This window comes from Macrobrachium nipponense, chromosome 16 (assembly GCF_015104395.2).
Source record: "Macrobrachium nipponense isolate FS-2020 chromosome 16, ASM1510439v2, whole genome shotgun sequence".
In the NCBI taxonomy this organism is placed as follows: Eukaryota; Metazoa; Arthropoda; class Malacostraca; order Decapoda; family Palaemonidae; genus Macrobrachium; species Macrobrachium nipponense.
In genome coordinates, this window is record NC_087209.1 from 44,137,495 (window position 1) to 44,159,001 (window position 21,507).

Genomic DNA, 21,507 nt, shown 5'->3' on the forward strand with positions numbered 1-21,507 from the left:
ATATATATATATATATGTATCTAATTCTATATATATATATATATATATATATATATATATATATATATATATATGTGTGTGTGTGTGTGTAATAATATTAATATCCTCTATTTCAGATCAGGGCCATATACATGGAATATACAAAATACAGACAGTAACCTTACAATCTAGATACATGAGACAACATGATTAAAAGAAATGAGTAATCGGCACTTATCCACCAAATAGCTGAGGTAGCATAAAAGATAGTAATGATAATACTACTATGAGATTCAGGGCCTCTGTAACACGGTTTTTTCGCAATAACTTTTTTATCTATGCATTTCATAAATATAACGCTTATTCAGAATACATATTATATCAACACATAAATTTTGAGTGCATTCTGCACTACGTAGGTTGAATAAATTTGGTACTTATAATGTAAAAGTGACCTTTTTTGAAGACGGTCCAACTTACTCAGAGAAAAGGTTTCGAACGCACTCGTTACGTAACTTATGACATCATTTCTTTCCTCTTTCTCGATGGATGATTGGCTATACGTAACGAAGGCTAAACCTCTGGCAACAATGACATACAAAGTTTTAAATACAAGCAAAGCAGTACACCTTTATGAACTCTGGAACCTCTTCGCCACTGATAATGGTTGTCATAATAGAACAAACCAACAAAATATGTTTAATAAACAAACAAAACGAAAAACCTTCGAATTATTAGTCTAACTCCCAACCCAAATAAGTTTCCAAAGAATTACCAGTTCACTTTAATAGGTCACAATCAGATTGACAAGTTGTATGGGAATAGTTTGGTAATAATTATCAAAAACATATATTATATTAATATATAATGATATAGTATATATATATATATATATATATTATATATATATATATATATTATATAGATATTTATTATATATATATATATGTATATATTATCTCATATATATATACTAATTTATATTATATATTTAATATATATCTATCTATCTAATATATATTATATCCTATCATATATAATACTATATATATAATCTCTATAATATATATATAAATATATAATTAAACCTCTGGCAAACAATGACATACAAATTTTAAATACAAGCAAAGCCAGTACCTTTACCTTTTGAACTCTGGAACCTCTCCACCTGATCACTTGTCATAATGAACAGAAACCAACCAAAATATGTTTAATAAATACAAAAACAAAACCTTCGATTATTAGTCCTAACTTCCCAACCCAAAATCAAAGTTTGACCAAAGAAATAAATTACAGTCTACTTTATAGGTTCACCAATCCAGATTGACGAAGTTTTGTAGGGAATAAAGTTAGGTAATTATTCCAAAAACCTATTATATTATAGCTCATATAATATATATTATAAGTAATATATCTAATATATATTATATAATAATACTATATATATTATATATATTATATATAGTATATATATCTTAATATATATGTATAGATATAAATTATATATTATATATATATATATATATGATTATATATATCTATCTTATATATATATATATATTATATATATATATATATATATAATAGTAGAATATAATATATATATAGACATATATATATAATTATATATATGTATTCAATATATATTATATAAGATGGTATATAATTTATATATATTATATATAATATATTAATTAGAAGATATATATAATCTATAGTATGATATAATATTAATAGGGTATACATCTATATATATATATATACATATATCTATTATATATATTATTATATTATAGAAGTATATACTATTAATACTATTCTACATTATATATACTATATGATATATATAATATATATATATATATGATTATTACCAATATAATATATATATATTATATATATATTATATATATTATATATCAATATATATATATAATATATATATATTATATAATATATATATATATAATATATTATATATATATATATACATATAATTCCTCCCCTGTGTTAATATATATAATATTCTCCCTGGTGTGTGTATATTATTATATATATATATAGATAAATATATATATAGATAGTATATATATATTATATTAAATATTTATACTATATAGAATATTATTAAATATATATAATATCTATAGAATTATATATATAATCTAGTCATCTATATATATATATAATATTATATATTAATATTATACAACTATCTCAATTAGAATAGATAGATATATATATATTATACTATATATCGATCTATCTATATATAAATATTATATATTATATTATATATATATTATTATATCTATATATATTATTATATATATATGTATCATATATATTACAATATTATATATAATAATATATAAATATTATATATATATAATATTATATAGATATGTAGATTATATTATATATATCTATATATATATATATATATATATATATATTAGATAATACGTAATACTCATAATTAGATAGTATATATATATATATATATATATATATTAATTATTCTATATCTCCCAGCCTGTTATCTAATATCTATATATACATATATATATATAATATATATATATAGATATTATATATTATATATATAAAACCCCCTTTAACAAACTCCACACAAATGACAACCCTTACCTGTTGGCAAAACATTGCCACGTATGCTGATAAGCATTGTGTGTGTGTGTGTACATACTACACTACTTACATACAATACATATAGATATATATATATATATATAATATAATTTATTATATATATTATATAATATAGATATATATATATTATATATATATTAATATATGGATTTATATATATATATAATATATATATATTATTATATATAAGATGTTATAAAATAAACATACTATATATATAATATATGATATATACTATATATATTATAATATAATATATATTATACTATACATCTATATATATATATATAAATATATTAATATAGTATATATCTCCCTGTATGATATTATTATTATATATATAATATATAGATCTATATCTATATATAATATATATATATCTCCCCTGTATACTATTATTATCTAATATTATCATTATATATATCTATATATATATAGTATAGATATATTATATATAATATTATTATATATAATATAATATATATATACTATCGATATATTACCCTATATATATTAAATATATATATATATATATAGTATATTAATAGATATATTATTACTATATATATATATATAGTATATATATATTTATATATACTAAATATATATATTATATATAAACCTCCCCCTTCAAACAAACTACAACCAAATTGCACATCCCTTACCCTATTTGGCAAACAGTTGTCACTGATGCTGATAAGGCATTTGTGGTGTGGTGTGTAACAACCAAATTTTTAAAACAAATACATACTTACATACATACATACATACATCACACATATATATATATATATAGATATATATAATCTAATATATATATAATATATTATATTAGATATAAATTATATATATGGTGTGTGTGGTTGTATATATAATATATTATATATATATATATATATAGAGATATTATAATATAGATATAATAATATATATATATATATTATATATTTATTTAATATTTAGATGTATATAAATCTTATATATATAGATATATATATATACTATATATATATATATATATATATATATATTATTATTATATATCTCCCCCTGTATATTATCTATATTATATTATCTATATATATTATCTAAATAAATATTAGATAATATAAATAAATTTATCTATAAGGTAGTATATATACTATACACTAATATATATATATATCTTATATATATATAATATATATAGATATATTATATATATATTAAGATATATTATATATATATATATATCAAACCCCCTTCAACAACTAACACAATTGACAACCCTTACCTGTTGGGAAAACAAACTTGTCACTATGCTGATAAGCTCACATAAATACCAAAAATATGCTGTTTTATTACCCCAAAGTCAGATTGAACATGAAATAGAACAAAATGAATTAATATGTTCATGGTTTAGAAAAAAACCACAAGTATGCCCCATCAAAAACTATAAATTATCCCATTCCACTCTCCTGGATTACAATCGAAGTAATCACTCGCCAAGTCTCAAAATGTCAACTGCTACATTTTTAATAGTCAGGTTTTAGAGAATCCCATTTTCTGGAAATCCATGAATATGTCCACCCCATCTTGTAGATAAGGGTTTCCGTCAACAGCGTTGGTGTCCTTCTCAACCGTCCTTTTTTCTTATCTCAAAGGGAACTATGTCTTAACCTTTAAGTGCCTCGGTAAATTGGCCAGACCCGTCATGTTGCACATTGCACAAAACGGATTCACACATCTGGGCCCCACCCCCCCAAGATTGCCCATTGGTTACACAGTACGGCTGTATATTTTCATTATAATATTATATATAGTATATATATATATTAAGATATATATATATATATATGGATCTATATAGATCCTATATAGATACATAGTATGTATCTATATATATATATAATACAGTAGTAATATATATATATTATATTATATAATATATTATATAGATTATATTTATAGATTACCATTATTATAATATATATATATCTATTACGTACCCTCTATATCTATCCTATATATATATATATATAGGGGTATATAATATAATATATAATATATATATATATATATATATAATATTAGATATATATAACTCCATCTTATATATTACTAATGATAATGATATTATATATTAATATATAATAGTATACTAAAATATATATAGATGTATATTATATATATTATATATATATCTAATATACTATATATTCATATGGATCTGATATAGAATTCTAATATGGATCATATATATAATATACTAGTCATATATAACCTATATCATATATATATATAATATACCATATATATATATAGATTATATATATTAATTGCATAATATATATATATATATATAAATATATTATTATAGTTATATCAAAAATTATATATAGATATCTCTCTAATATATATATAATCTAATATATATATTATATATATATTCATAGTATGGTAACAACTCTGGTTGGCAGACGGAAATCGAGTGTAGAATTCCTAACTGTTATACAACATTTCTTTAAAATTAAGCATTTTTCTTCTTGTAAGCTAATTACATAATAATGCTCTTATTCCTCTTTGCATGTCGTTAGGCTGAAAATTGTCATTTAAGAGAAGCAAGAACACTGCTCGTATGGCCGAACTTCCATTGTCAGAGAGAGAGAGAGAGAGAGAGAGAGAGAGAGAGAGAGAGAGAGAGAGAAAGAAAGAATCTCCTTAAACAGCCCAGTGACAAAATGGGTCATTAGCGCAAAAGTGCCATTATCCAAAGGCAATGTTTGGCAAACTTGTCCTAAGGGAACAGAATGAAACACCCTTTAAAGAACCGTTCGTTATTTGGTCCTAGCAAACAGAATCTGGCACTGCCTAATTACTTGATGAGTAACTGGAGCATTTTTTTTTATATGAGGGATTGCTTTAAAATATCACATTTTCGGCAGCGTCCATGCTATTTATATACATTATAGTTTTTACCTATTACATAATTGAAATCTTATTAACGTCTAAGGAAATATCTAATCAGATGTCATTGCAATTCACAGTTTTTCTAAATTGTAAACAATTTAAAAGCACTTACAACATCTCGATACACAGTCAATTTTTCATGGAAGCTAATAGATGATTAAGCACAATTTGCAATTTTATCAAAGTGAGGTTTTCTTCGCATGAAACCTTTGACGTCTTCTACAAGATAAGATGCCTCTTTACCCTAAGTGTAACAAGAAGGGTAAAGTCTTCCTTGGTAGCATGGCTTTAACCATTACTTTATTGATGACTCACACCAACCTTGGGGAAACATTGAGTTTTCGAAGTGTTTGCATTAGTGGATATAATCTATATAATTATTATAATAGTATATATCTAGATTTATTATATATATATATTATAATATATATATATATATATATATATTATATTATAATTAATATTTATATTATTATATAATATATATACTTATATATTATAATATATAGTATATATATTTTATATATATATATATATAATATATATAGTATATATGATATATATATATATAATCTATATATCGTATATATAGGTATATATATATCAATATATATAATTATACTAAGTATATCAAGTAGTATGGATACCAGGACCAATTTTATTATTATTATTCATTCTTATTTTTTATTCATTATTATTATTAAGTTTATTATTATTATTATTATTATCATTAATTATTTTCAATTATTATTCTTATTATTAGTTATTTCATTATTATTCTTATTATTATTATTTATTTTATTATTATTATTATTTATTATTGTTGTATATTTTTCTATTATTTATTATTATTTCAATTAATTTGTTTCTTCAGATAGGTTTCGCTCCTAGCCCTTTCAACTGTTTTTATTCGTGTTTCTGTTTTTTACTCTGATATTTTATACTTAATTTTAAAAAAATTTAAAAAAAAATTTAATTTTGGTGTTGGTAAACATTGTGTGTATGTTTTTACTTATACGCAATTGATGTGTAATCGTGTTTCAGCCTGGAAACTGTTATTCCAATGCTGGATACGAAACGTCGGCGCTAATAAATGGATTGAAAGAACAGAACGCGTCTCCCTTACTCCAATCAATATGTTATAAAATATATATATATATATATAAGATATAATATATTATATATAGTATATATATTAATATATATATCATATATATTATATTGTATATATATATCATACGATATAATATATATTATAATAATATATATATTATATATAATATATATTATATATATAATCTATCGAACAATAGGCCAATTTTTTCCGGCTGGCTTTGTTTCTTTCTTCCATGGCTTTTAATAGCGTTTCCCTTTACTTCTTACTGTTACGTTTTGGTACCAACTCAGTTGGTTTTCATTATTTTCTGTTGGACAAAGTTATTTTCCTATGTACACTATTGTATTAGCATTGTATAGGATTCCTCAGCATTTCACATCGCATCCTTTTCTTTGATTGGAGGGACTAAGCAATTGATTTAATTTAATAAGATGGAGGAGGGAATTTCATAACCCAGTTAAAACTAAACTCGCTGAACACTACACAAATGTTTGCAGAAGAATGCTCTAACTACTCAGCGTGGAAAAACTTTTATTATAATAGTAATTCACAAAAAGGGAGACACTAAAGACTCCTGAAAATTACTGACCAATAAATTTGAACCCTCCCAATAATAAATAATAAAATATTTACAAAGTTCTATTCGTGCTTTCAGAAAAAAAAAAAAACGAAAAAAGAACAAAACTATTAAAAAAAAAAAAAAAAAAAAAAGGAAAAAAAAACCGAATAGCAAAGACATCTAGAATTTTTTAATTAACGCAAGGAGACGGCGGGCATGTTTTAGAAGCGGTTATTCAACAACTGATCATATTCATGTAATGAACCAGCTAAAGGATAAATCAACAGAGTATGACAAACCACTATGTAGGGCATTTGTAGACGATGGTAAAGCTTTTGATTCTGTCAAAACTTCAGCAGTAATGAAAGCCATTCAAAAGCAAGGAATAGATGAATGTTATGTTAAATCAACTTGTGAGAATATCTATAACAAGGTAGTACAGGGCAATCATAAAATTACATAAAGACTAAGTGAGAACAATTTCCGATGCAAAAGGAGTAAGACCCGGGAGGGGACCCCATCCTTCTCTCCTAAATTGTTTCACTAGAACAGCGTGCCCAGAAGAAGTTTTTTAGAATTTAGATTGGGAAAATGTACGAATCAACATTAATGGGGAATACCTTAAAAACTTAAGATTTGCAGGTGACATAGTTCTACTCAGTGAATCAGGAGAGGAATTACAAAAGATGATAAAAGATTTGAATAGGGAAAGTACAAATGTAAGACTGAAAATGAATATGAGTAAAACTAAGATAATGTTCAATGAAAATGCAGAGAGACAGCATATGATGGTTATGGATAAACCTCTAGAGATTGTTAAAGAGTATACGTATTTATTTACGACAGACAGTAAGTGTTTCCCCAGGACATGGGACCGAAATTAAAAGAAGGATAAGTATAGGATGGAGAGCATTTGGAAAAAAAATGAGATTATGAAAAATGAAATGTCACTTTCTATAAAAAAAAGTATTTAATCAGATGGCCCTAACAGTATTAACTTATGCATCAGAAACTTGGAGCCTTACTAAAGCCTTAGAACATAAGCTAGTTACAACTAAAAACGCTATTGGAAAGAATAATGATGGGGTAATAACACTAAGAAGGACAGAAAAAGCAAAGGCAAACATGGATATGAGAGCAAACTAAAGAAGAGGATATTCTAACAACAAGTAAGAAAAAGGAATACATGTGGACAGGACATATATTTAGAATGTCAGATAATAGATGGATAAAAAGTATAACAGAATGGTTCCCTAGAGGTTGCAAATGAAGCAATAGAAGGAGGAGTGATGATGGATCGACGAGGTAAGAACATTTGCGGGTATAGAATGGCATACAAAGACCATAATCAGACGAGAGTGGAATGATATGTCTGAGGCCTTTGTCCTACAGTGGACTAGCAACAGCTGATGATGATCATCTAATGTTTACATATAATATATATATAATATATATTATATCGATATATAATATATAAATATATTAAAAGACCCACATTTCGGCTCAAACTCAACACCCGACCACCCCAATTCGGCTCACAGAGGCAACTTAAAACCCCATAAGGTCGCCTTTATTTAAACCTCACCGTACGTTGACCATTAATGAACTCCACAGGAAAAACCTGAACCAAATATTTCGCTCTAGTTGCAGAAAAGAACCCCAAAATGGCCCATTGAAGAACTCTTAGAATAGGAGGGAACCTATGGTTTCCGCTCGACCCCTTGAAAATACACCCACCCCATTTTTTGGCTCAAGATATGCTCCTAAACGGTTGAAAAAAAAAAACCACCATTTCACACAAAATTTCTAAGTCCCTTAACCTAACCTAAAACCCATTGATCGAGCCACCCCTTGACAAAATACCCAACTCCACTTTGGACCTAAGATACACCTCTACAGATGAAAAAACCACCGTTTCACAAAATATTGAATATGAGCAAAAAAATATTCTACAGTCCCCTCAGAACCTAACCCTAACCAAACTCCTAACCTAACCCACTGAGTGAAAAAATTCTACAAGTCACTGTTAACCTAACCTAATTTTCAACCTAACCTATTCGCCACGACCCCCACCCCTTTGTTAAAAAAAAAAAGATAAAAAAATCCTACAACCTCATTTTTTGGGATGAAAAAACTACCTTTTCACATAAATATGAATATGAAGTGAAAAAATTCTAATTCCTTTTAACCTAACATTACCACCCCTGAGTGAATCAATTCGAGGTCCCCTTAACCTAACCTAACCTAACCTAACCCAACCTATTGGGCTCAAGGATATACTCTACAGAATGAAACAAAAAGACCCATTTCATGCAACATAACCCCACCATGAAATACCCAACCACCGCATTTTGGCTCAAGATATACTCTATGGACAAAAAAAAACTTCCATTCACATAAAATATACATGAATAATTGAAGGGAACAAAAAAATTCTAAGCATTCCTTTAACCTAACCTAACCTAACTCACATGAGTATATGAAAAATATGAAATATGGGAGGAAAAATAAAATAAAGTCCCTTAACCTCAACCTAGGAATCCATGTGGGTATATGAAAAAGATAATGAACTACAAGTAAAATAAATTTATAAATCCCATTCAAACCTGACTTTCTTCTTCATGACCTCACTGCCAGGTGCACAACAAATTGTTCAATATCATGGATGATGTATGAATGTGAAAGGATTTCGAAAATCCATTTCAAATTCAGATAAGCACAACTGATAAGCACCCTCAACGACCGGGGGGGGGGGGGTTTTCCTCCATGTACTCACTGCCAAAAATGGAAAAAAATAGAAACAAAAAACACAAAAAAAACCAATAACAGATCAATAAAACAAATCACCGTGACAGTTATGAATGCGAAAAATTTCGAAAGTCCATAACCTTAACATAATGAAACTCTATGGGAAGGTTTGAACAATAAAAGAATGAGGGTACTCAAAAACCCATTATGACCCATTCACTATATTTTTTTATTTCATAAAACCGCCGGTTGCACATTAACACAAGTGTCAGATTCATGCATTTTCTCGCCCGAGACGCCATTCAAAAACAATACCACCACGACTCCTTTCAATCCACTCGCAAAACTGCTGAATAATTTTCAACAATAAAAAACCTCAATCTTCTAAATTCATTATCTTGTACCACTCAACGTTTGTTCTTTCCTGCCTGTGCCCCATCGCGGACAACCCCACCCTCCTTTCCCGCTCATCCTAAGGAAGGAAGAGAAATAACGGGGACTTAGAAGAACCAAACGTTTTGCAAGAAATGAAAATAATTATTCATATATTGGTTAACATCAAAAATGATTTATTACCTTTTTATTTAACGATTTGCATACACCCTCCTTGTTTTATGTGACATAGCCCGTTTACCAACCCCAGAGCTCCAATGAGAGCATTTCACGCCCTTTTGAAATACTTGAAATAGTACTTCCATCACCCACCCACCTGTCATTACTTTTCAAATGACAACCCGGTGAGAAGACACCATTCATTAACGACAAAACTGAGTTTCACAACCGCACTTGTCAATTGATTATCTGGCTGGATATTGCCCTTACAGACTAGGCGAAGGGACCAAAGTCTAGAAGCCGCTCTGAATAAAATTTTAGTATTTATACCATATCTGTCCAAAAAAAGATTGTTTATCCCTAAGTTGGCAACCAGTCAATAGAAAACTTACCCTGTGGCCCAACATGTCAATACTAAAGAAGTTTAAGGCATAGTTTAAAATATAAAACTAAACGGTTTAATGTTATATTCGCAGGTATTATGAAACGTTACCCACCCCTTCTTCCGAAGCGAACACACCCACCCAAAGATTTAATGAACACGCCCTAGCAAACCTTGTAAAGCAATCTCAATTTTCTTTTCGTCTCCATCACCTCCTAACCCCTAACATCACACCTGAAATCAATTGTTAAAAATACCCTTGGTTGGGTCTCTGAACAATAAAATCAGGCAAGGATAAGGCACCAACTGTTACCTAGCTTTATATGATATTCCTCAAAACTACCTGAAATTTTCCAACTGGCTATTGGAATCTTCAATCCTTTTCCATAATGAAGCTTTTTAACAAAAAAACAAAAATAGTCCCTATTCCATTTTTAAAACTGTCGTAGGTGATGAAGGTTTATCATGACCCACCTCCCTATTGATTTCTGCGTGTCCATAAAACAATTTAGTGACAGTAGTTAGGAAACGGGCGAGTTTTGATATTATACAATGTTTATTCCTATTAAACAGTGATGTGCATGCTATTCAAGTTGTTAGCGCCAAAGCCATAAACTATTGCTGCGTAATTCCCTGAAAAAAAAAAAAAAAAAAAAAAACCCCCGTTTGCATAACCAATCAGAGGTAATGTCAATTTTTTTCTGTATACAGGTGGTTTGAAATAAAGTTGATATATTAAAATTGCAATCCTCGTTCTAGTTCTGTGACCCAATAACCATATGTTTTGTAAAAGTCTTTCAATCAAATATATTCGTTATAAGGACTAACCGGTAGAGAGCTGCATTTTAAAGCCGGAACATGGTTGTTTTATTATGGGGGGTGACCCGATCAATCCACAACTTTGGCTTTTTTCTATATTTAGAATCGTTTAAGCGGAGCGTCGGTGTGGGTACCCATCACCCGAGTTTTGTTTATTAAGACCATTTCGAGCCTTATCCTCAATCCACCCAGAAATCCAAACAAATCATCATGGTCTTAACTACCCACTAGATCTATAACGGAGTGGAACAAGTATGTCATTAACATGAGCTCATCACCCGAGTTTTTCCCACCTACTCTGTAAAAGGACCTGTTCCAAAAGAAGCGGCCTGTTTATAGGTTTGTCGTACACACCATGCGTGAATGTTGAAAATCATTGTGGAAAAATGGAAAAACCCACACATTACCAAAGAAAAGTTGGTAGCACACTGGTTTCCACACTCTTGAGCATTTTTATGTATGATTGATAGTTAAAAATAGGACATGATTCCACCAACTTTCGTTCAAGAAAACAGAGATGGATTTAAAAAGCGCATTGCTTATACCATAAACGAGTGCAACATGTGCAGCTGTGCACTGTGCACTGCCCCTAACCACTGTAATGTATAATTCCAAAGCTATATGCGACAAATCCAAGAAGGAGACCGTTACACCGTTAATATGCTACTTGATATAGTTATCACTAAGGATTTGATTTATAGAATCGTTGCTAAGTGTGAAATCCAACCTTTCCTTCGAATTAATCCAACTTTCTATAATCCTAACGTTTTGGTTGCACAATTCGGGAACAACTTCGGAGAAGCACCCACGATATGTTGAAGGAGACTGAACCATTGTTTTCCCATCCCTGGCACATTGGGAACCACACCCGCCATTTCTTAGGGGTTTGGACAAGAACGTTTTAAATTTGACTTCCGAGGGCGGGATGAAGATGACCCTCATACCTATTAAAAAAAACTTTAATCTCTCCCTTGAATATTATGCAGAAATGCTAGTTTGAACATTCTTAATTACATGGGCTCAAGAAAGTGAATAATGTAAAGGTTGAAAAGAATGCAGGTTTTATACATAGTACCTCCCTATCTGGGTCTTATATGAAGCACACAGGTGAAACTCGAGTCATCATTGAAATGAATGCGCCTTCCGTTCCGGTCGGTGATGATGATTGAAATCTGTTCCAGAATGTTTGTGCTCAGCACTTTGTATATCTTATTGTGTATTCCCTTCACTTCGCCGCTCTCAAATGTAAAACAATCCAATATATTCACTAGTTTCCCTCCGAAAACAGTCAGTTGAACAATACCGGTGTACACATACATATAATCTACACCGCAATTATCGAGTAAGGAATCAACCGAGAGATGTTCATTCACCACATCAGGGCCATAAACTATGTATGCAGTATTATTTTTGAAACAACAATCTGGCCACTTTATTACTGAATTTCATGGACACACCTTTAATGTCCTCCACACCAATCTTCCCCATCTTAATGTGAGGGATAATAATTATCCTGCTGTCTTCATCCCAACCAAATACATCGTTACTGTTGAAAACATTTTTGTATTTGCTGTCAAAATATACTTTTAAAGGTTCAAAAATATCCTTGTTAAGCGCTCTCATCAGGCTTTCCATGTCCCCGCTAACACATCCATCGTTGGCCTATAGATATAGGCGTGCTTATTATTTCTACTGTGTTTAGTAACAAACTGGAGGGAGAATTCTTCATCTCTTGGTAATACAGCATAATAAAATCTCGGAAACATGATCGAAGCTTGGCCCACTTCATATTTGCTTTCATTCAGTAGGAATATAGGAGCAGGCAACCTATTCACAAACCCGGACACTGAGTTATTCAGGTACTTGTCCAAGCAGCCTAGACTGCTCACATATATAATGTGTTCACCTATCATACTGGTGAAGTACTGCACATAATTTCACTCATCTAGGTCTTCTATGAATGGTGCATGGCACATTTTTACCTTTAATAAACTTAATGTCCTCCCCCTTCTGATTCGTCACACCAATGGACATGTAATCTAACACATTTGTATTTAAAGTTTTATAAACTGCATTATGTAAACCTCTACCCCGACCACATTCCAACATGAAACAGTCAAGGATATTTACCCTTTTATCACCCAGTGATGAGAGCTGAATAATGTTGGAATATAAGTAAACGTAATCGATACTGTGATCACCAAGATAGGGAATTTTGGAGCAGTGATTTCTCAACACTCCTCACCATAAATCATGCAATGCACTCCTATATTAAACCCCAGTAAACATGCAGCCCTAACACTAAACTTTACAACTGAAACAACTACTTTCACAACCTCGGCATTCACATATGTGAGGCTCATCCTCTTCAAATCATCATTTCCATGAAAATAACCCTTCCCTATGTATAACACCCCGAAAGTATGCATCGTGAAACGTTTCCAGTTGTTCTGTAATGTCTGCATTTAGTGTTCTAGTCAATCTATTTATATCCCCCGCTAATAAGCCAACGGCGGCAACATACGTGAAGGGGTATGAGCGAGTTGTTGAACTCTGATTTAAGGTGACTTTAAACTGAAGTGTGAAATCTTCATCTTCTGGTGAGATGGCGTAGTATTCGTTTGGGAGTGTAACCCCTATGACACCTAATTCATATTCTACCTCTTTTGATACAGTTATGGGAGTGGCCAACCTGTTTATAAATTCACAGGGCCAGTTTCCAGGAAGTAATTCTAGGCACACCCTGCTATTCACATACATGATGTAATCGCTACACATGCTGAACACAATGCTGGTAATACACATTATTGAGGTCATATATACCACACAGCTTAGAAGGGATGAATAAAAAGTATAAGAAATTAATTGTATTTATTATACAAAATAATGAAACATACGTACATACACATGTACACATACAGGTTGGCAAACATTTTAATTTTTTTTACATAAGCGGGTCACACAACTATACTCAGTTCAACCCTGAGGCTTAATTTCTCCAAGCCCATCACTTCCAAACGCCTCAATTTGGAAAATTAATCCTTCAACCGCACATCTCCCGCACACTTCTCTTCCATGAAGGATAAAACTGACTCCTTGCCAACTATACATGTAACCTTTCCGTGTCATTTCACCTCCTCGTCAAAGGAGATAATCACAGGTAGGGACTGGTTTAACCAGACACAGTTTACACGACCACTTTCTCCTATCCCTGCGGGAATTAGGAAGTATTTCACATCTTCACACGATACTTTTTCTAATTAAATTTTTAAACTCTTCAACGCTGAATAGAAGTGATTGTATCTCATTTCTCTTGTATCGCTCTGCAACCTTTCCACATGGTCTTCATCCTTAGAATACATTATACTCAATTTGGCGAATTAATTGTCTTCCAAGTGCGCACCAACTCCATATTGGATTAACAGCATGAAAATGATGGAAAGGCCGGGTTCTTCAGCATCGAACTTATTCTCTCCCTCGGGTACTGTCAGAATGGTGGTGCCTTCTTTCCCATGGTGATGCAGCAAAGCGTAACTAGTCCCGGCTCTGTTGTAACGGTGACCTGCTATGTCAGCGCAGGGGTAAACCCTCACAATGTCTTCAACTAATGCATAATTTCGACATGTTACACAGTTAGTGGCTACAACCAGGCAACACTCCCTCCTCTTGAACTTGGTCTCCAATAAAATTCCCAAAACCAGTTTGCAGGGTGAAGAAGCCATCTCAAACAGCGAATGGGAGTGTACCCATCAATACTCGGTGAGACTAAATGAACTAATGCACTCTTAAACTTGCTAGGGTTTCCACGTCCTCTCCTCTCCACCACCGTGATTCATGCTAAGCTCCGGCCCCCTTCGAAACTTTATCCTGCCCGCTCGATTGGACAGGTTCATCTCTGATAATTTTGTAATACTCCGATACAACTGCTCCCTTCGAAAGTTTATCACACACGCAGGATTGAATGGCTTCACCTCTGATAATTTCGTGATTCATCAATACTTTAGCCAGCCATCCCCCTTTTTCTTTGCTACCCTGTTCTTCATGGGAAAATTCGCGCTTCTCTGCACGTTAAGAGGAATGTATGCATCACCTGCACCTGTGTTTACCCTACCTCCCCCACTGGTGTCTTCACTGCCTGCATTGATGCTGTTAACATTATTATTATTATTATTATTATTATTATTATATTATTATTATTATTATTATTATTATTATTATTGTAGTCACTATTGACGCTATAGTTATTAACATTGTTGTTGTTGTTATTGCCGGCACTGTTACCACAAGTTTCCTGACCTTTTGTTAACCTCTCGTACATGATGGCTGGTACAATGTAGAACTTTTTTTTTTTCATTTTTCAATTCAAAAAGACTTCCTATCAAACTGGCTGCTAAAGGAAATAATTTGGACAGAATAGTACTGCCTTTGCGACTCTTCAATATGTTTTTTTTTCCTTCTCTAAAGTTTTTTTTATCAAGGTTACATGATGGATTTCCCTCTTACACCTTCTGAGCTTTTTAATGAGGGTTGTCTCTCTGGTCAGATTACCATGAAGAACATTTCTAAAAATTTGGATATGGTACAGATAAATGCTCTGCTTAATGTGGGAAATACTCTACTCCTCTCGGAGGGTGGCAAACGGGAGATGAATAAAATAAAATCTTTGTTTTTACATATTAAATCTTCCCTTTTACAACTCATTTCCACACATTTGTGATTCGTCAACCCACAAATTAAATTGAGCAGGATAACCCTTCCAATTAACATAATATTGCGTTCTGTTGCCTCTCCTCCTACTCCCTAAGATGGCGATGTTGTAGGTTTCATGCAATTTGGTAAGTATTAATTCTTCTCTGTAGAATGTACCTTTTATTTCTTCTCCTGCTAAATCTTTTAAGATGTAAATTGTAGGATTTTGCAGAGTGACGAGTTTCTTGATTTAAAAAATTTCTAGAGTGTTTTGAACTGTGTATCCTCTCCTGAAAGCAGCATTCCGGTTTTCGTCAGCTATGAGTACGGTGTCTCCAATGTTCAAGTTGAACTGATGCAGCCCATTGTTGGAAAGGCATTTTTATACATTCACGAGAATTGACTTTTAATGTCCACTTTCGTCTTCATTGCATGCACCTCCTTGGGTGTCTGCCCATTCCCTAAACTCTTGTGCAGTGAGTTGTTATAGCGCTCAACTATGTCCTGCAGAACGTCGATATATTTCAATGCGTTCTTGTGTGTAAGGTATCTGTATATTCGGTTTTTAATGGTTCTTATTACCCTTTCAGCTATAGAAGATATAATATCCCGTGAGTAGATGCTATATAACAACACATTCCTATATTTTAGATATTTTCTCACATGTTTGTTATAATATTCCCTACCTTCGTCACTGTTCAGATGGCACAATCCTGAAAAATCGCTAGATTCTAGAAACATTTTCAGAGCATCGCGCACTGTGACACCATCTTTCTTTTTCAGAGGGAGAACACGTAAATACCTCGAAAATTGGTCGATGAAGAATAGCAGATATTTATAACCTTCATTGTGTGAAGTGAGTTTTGACATGTCAACCAGATCTGTGCTGGTCACTGCTCGAGGTTTGGAAGATATGATTTTCCTCCTAAGGAAACGTTTGCGTGTGGTTTTATGTAGGAAGTGTGATGGCTGGTCCCATAAAACACCTGTGACGTCCGCTTTGGTTATGTTCCTGTTGTCCTTCTTTGCTGCTTTGAGTAGCGCATTCACACTGCTAAAGCAGCTAGATTGCATTGCATTCTCATATAAATTCCTGAGCAGTTGGAGCTGTTCTTCAGTCATATTTGTACACAATTTGGTATTCGGTCTCTCTGAGGATATTCAATCTGATCTGTAACAGTTTGGGTGTTGACGGAGCTAAGACCACTGATAGATAACCATACCAATTATATGTTAAAGCTCTTTTGTATATGTCCGAAAACTCTGCACCCCTTCGCCGGCTGAACAACTGTCTACCCAAAGTTTCAATCTGTTCAATGGCACAGTTCTTCATGAGGATGTAATGGGAGCAATTGAGACTGATGTTCCTGCTGAATTTGCCTGAGTGGAACATGTTCTGGGTTATGAAAATCACCGATATGCTCGAATGCCATGCTGCAGTGAATGCCTATGTGATGAATTTATTGTCACTGGCTTAGAGAAAACAGTCCTCCAGTACAAATAATAGACCTTTACCATCCTCCATTCCTCTTTCTGTGTAATCGAATGGGTTTAGTATCTCTTTGGATATTTTGAATTTATTTAGCGCTTATGGTGTGATCAGTGGCGTACTAAATGGGAGGCAGGGTGGGAAGTCCGCCCCAGGTGACAGCTTGATGGGGGTGTCATAAAGGTTCAGTGATTATATCCAATTCCTCTGTTTGATGTTTCCAATTATTATTATTATTATTATTATTATTATTATTATTATTATTATTATTATTATTATTATATTTTAGGAAGCAGACCCTCTCTCAAGCATACTTTATTAAAAGTAATGGCTAGCGTTACACTTGTAGAGATTCTTCGCTATTTTGTGAATAGCGGCTTTTTCCGTGCTACTTAAACAGGATAGTAGTGCGCCTATAGAGGTCATGCTCAAATACAGGGTCAAAATAGGTGTATATATTTGAATTTTACAGATATACTATGATACCATAGTCATCAAAGTCATTCTCTCTTTCTCTCTCTTTCTTAAAGCAAGCTTTCGTCTGGAGCTGAGGGTGAACTGATCTTGGTGTGGTGTCTGTCCTCCTTATATCTGTGGTTGACAGCAGGGGGTCTGCCCCATGCTTGTCTCCTATTGGCTGGTGGCGGTGAGTCTTCGTTTTCATTGGTTGCCTGAGCCAGGTCTCAAGCACCGCACCAAGATCAGTCCACCCTCAGCTTCCTAGCCCAAGGATGTCTGGCAGCTCCAGACAAAAACTCGCTTTAAGAAAGAGAGAGAGAGAGAGAGAGAGAGAGAGAGAGAGAGAGAGAGAGAGAGAGAGAGAGAGAGAAAATCGTTAATGACTTTGATGACTATGGTATCATAGTTTATCTGTAAAATTCAAATATATACACCTATTTTGACCCTGTATTTGAGCATGACCTCTATAGGCGCGCTACTAGCCTGTTTAAGTAGCACGGAAAAAGCCGCTATTCGCAAAAGAGAGAAGAATCTCTACAAGTGTAATGCTGCTGAAGTAGCCATTACTTTTAATAATGTATTATTGTTATTATCATTATCATTCAGTGATATTCTGAGGCATTCTGTCTCAGAAAACCAGCGGTGGAAATCGCCCGTAGAATGTAAAATTTGTCTTATTTAGTAAATCAGAAGGAGAATATTTAGCTTCATTTAAAAATGCTTTCTTTTACATTGATATCTTCTCTGTTGCAAAGCAAAATCTGTTTTAGTTACGATTACGGTTTTATCTAGCCAACAATATGCATGTATTACAAGTGGCTGAGAATGAAATGTCAATGTACTATTATTGTTCAAGTAGTACATGATATCAACCAAAAAAAGCTATACATTTATTCTTTATCAAAATTCTCAAGTTATTGGGCAGGTGTGGGGAGGGGGGGGGTTGTGTGCAAAGGAATATTAGCCTGGAATTACCCACCCCGGGTGCCAAATACTCTAGGAACGCTTCTGGGTGTGATGTCTTTCCAGAGGGTGTTCACTCACCCCACAATATAAAATACAGTTAAAACACTACTGAGCAGATGCGATGTTTACCAGAGCGTTATATACAGGTGAGGGTTGTAGAGAAATTAATTTGATTGTGCAATGTTTTTTATTCATCATAATTATTTTATATACAGGTGAGGGTTGTAGAGAAATGAATTTGATTGTGCGATGATTTTATGCGTCATAATTTTTTTACATAAATTCACAATAATTTAAACTATAAATTCATAGATGCATTTGTTTATACAGGCACACATTTTAGCAAGTGACATGTCTAAAAAGGCCGAGCCGACTTTTCTTAGCAGTGGGAGGAAACGTCAACTTTGCCTAAGAATTTGCGAGAGCAGTTATCGGACACTGCTGCTGTTACTGCTGCTGCTGCTGCTGCTGCTGCTTAACCTTCAGTTTGCTGTCTACTCTCCGTCTCTTGGAACAACCTTTTATTTTGGGGAAGCAGTGTGAAGAAATCAGGGGTTTAAAGTCATAAGGTGGGGCGGAGGCTTTGGATGTGCTTGCCACAGCTGGTGGTGGTAGTGGCAGCGGGGGTGCCAAGATCTCTTCATCTTCTTCATTTTCTTCATCAACTCCTTCTGCTCACCCCGCTCGTTCATTCACAGGGACCTGAGGGTGACCATAAGCGAGGGATTTATAAGGGATGATGTAATAACTCTTATCTTCTAAAGGACATAGAGCTACCTTCCTCTGTCGGGTGTGACACACCGTTCCTCCCACCATCTGCAAATTGTGAACCGTATTGGCTATGACTAATAGTCTTTTGGCAATATCTTTGAATCCCCTTTGAAGTGTTACACTGGCTGTTTTGCGTTTCATATGAATAAACTTTGGGTTTTACACTAATGAACTCTCTGATAATTTTGACACCTGTTTCAACTTTGACGAGTCCGAGTTCCCCCTTGCGCATGCCGTCATACACTTCGTGAGTTTTGGGAAAGTTGCGTGTGAGGTTGTTAGTCTCCAGGGGGAAGATCAAACTGTCAGTGTCGTTGTACAGGAGCTTAACTCTATCACCATACAGTTTTTGAAGGACGTCATACAAAACTCGTACATCATGTCCTTAGCCAGGTACAGTATGCTGAACACAACATTGATCATGGATTCTGCCTTAACAGTCTCTCTGCAGTGATTCACAATGTATCATTGATTGTTCAACCTATCAAAGGACTTGTATGTGTGCTTAGACGCATTTCTAAGTAGTGAGGGTTCATCGGTGGTGATAACTGTCCTGGTGGAATAGTTCAAAGGGTCTTTAATGGTCACGCCAAAAAGACCGTTCATCAAGATCTTGATGGTGTTCCTCTTGTCAGGCTCTGATTCTTTAGCTCTCCTCTCCGCATTCTCTGTGATGTATTTCCTTAAATAAAATCATTGTTTGAACTTGTAAACTTTTCTTACCATGTCGACTTCTAGACCAAGTCTTATTAATGTTTGCAATAGGGGAAGGCAAATTGAGTGGTCTTGCATTGACAAGTGTGTGCCTACCAGTTTGACATTTTTTTTAGGGAGCTTCACATTAAACTTTTCCAATAGGGTTTTAGTGTAAGGGGATAGATCCTGGAGGGTTACGTTCATGTGATGTATAGCTAGAGGGAACTCATCCGTCCTGAGAGCGACATCATTCCTAACCTTCTAAGTATCGAGGAGGATGAAATAACCATGTTCTCCCGGCAAATTGATGGATGTGATATCACTGGTGGTAAACCTCTCTAGTTCTGTGGGGGAGAGCTCCGTTATTTCATCCAAAGGCATTTTATATCTGCTCATCACCATAGGATAGAGACTGGTAAAATTGATGCACAGTATATATGATTGTCAGCCACCAGCTTTAAGTTGTGGGTTTAACTCGGGGTTGTTCACTATGGCGTGCCCTTGGACTAAACTGCAGAAACCGCCTCTGATGTTATTAGTGATCTGTTGGTAAGTTTCCCTATTGGAAATTATTGGGGAGGTGCATTCGCGAAGTGTGGATAAAAGCTTCTAGTGAGAGGGAGGTAGAAGCAGCCTTCCTCCAAGCTAAGTAAACATCCCCC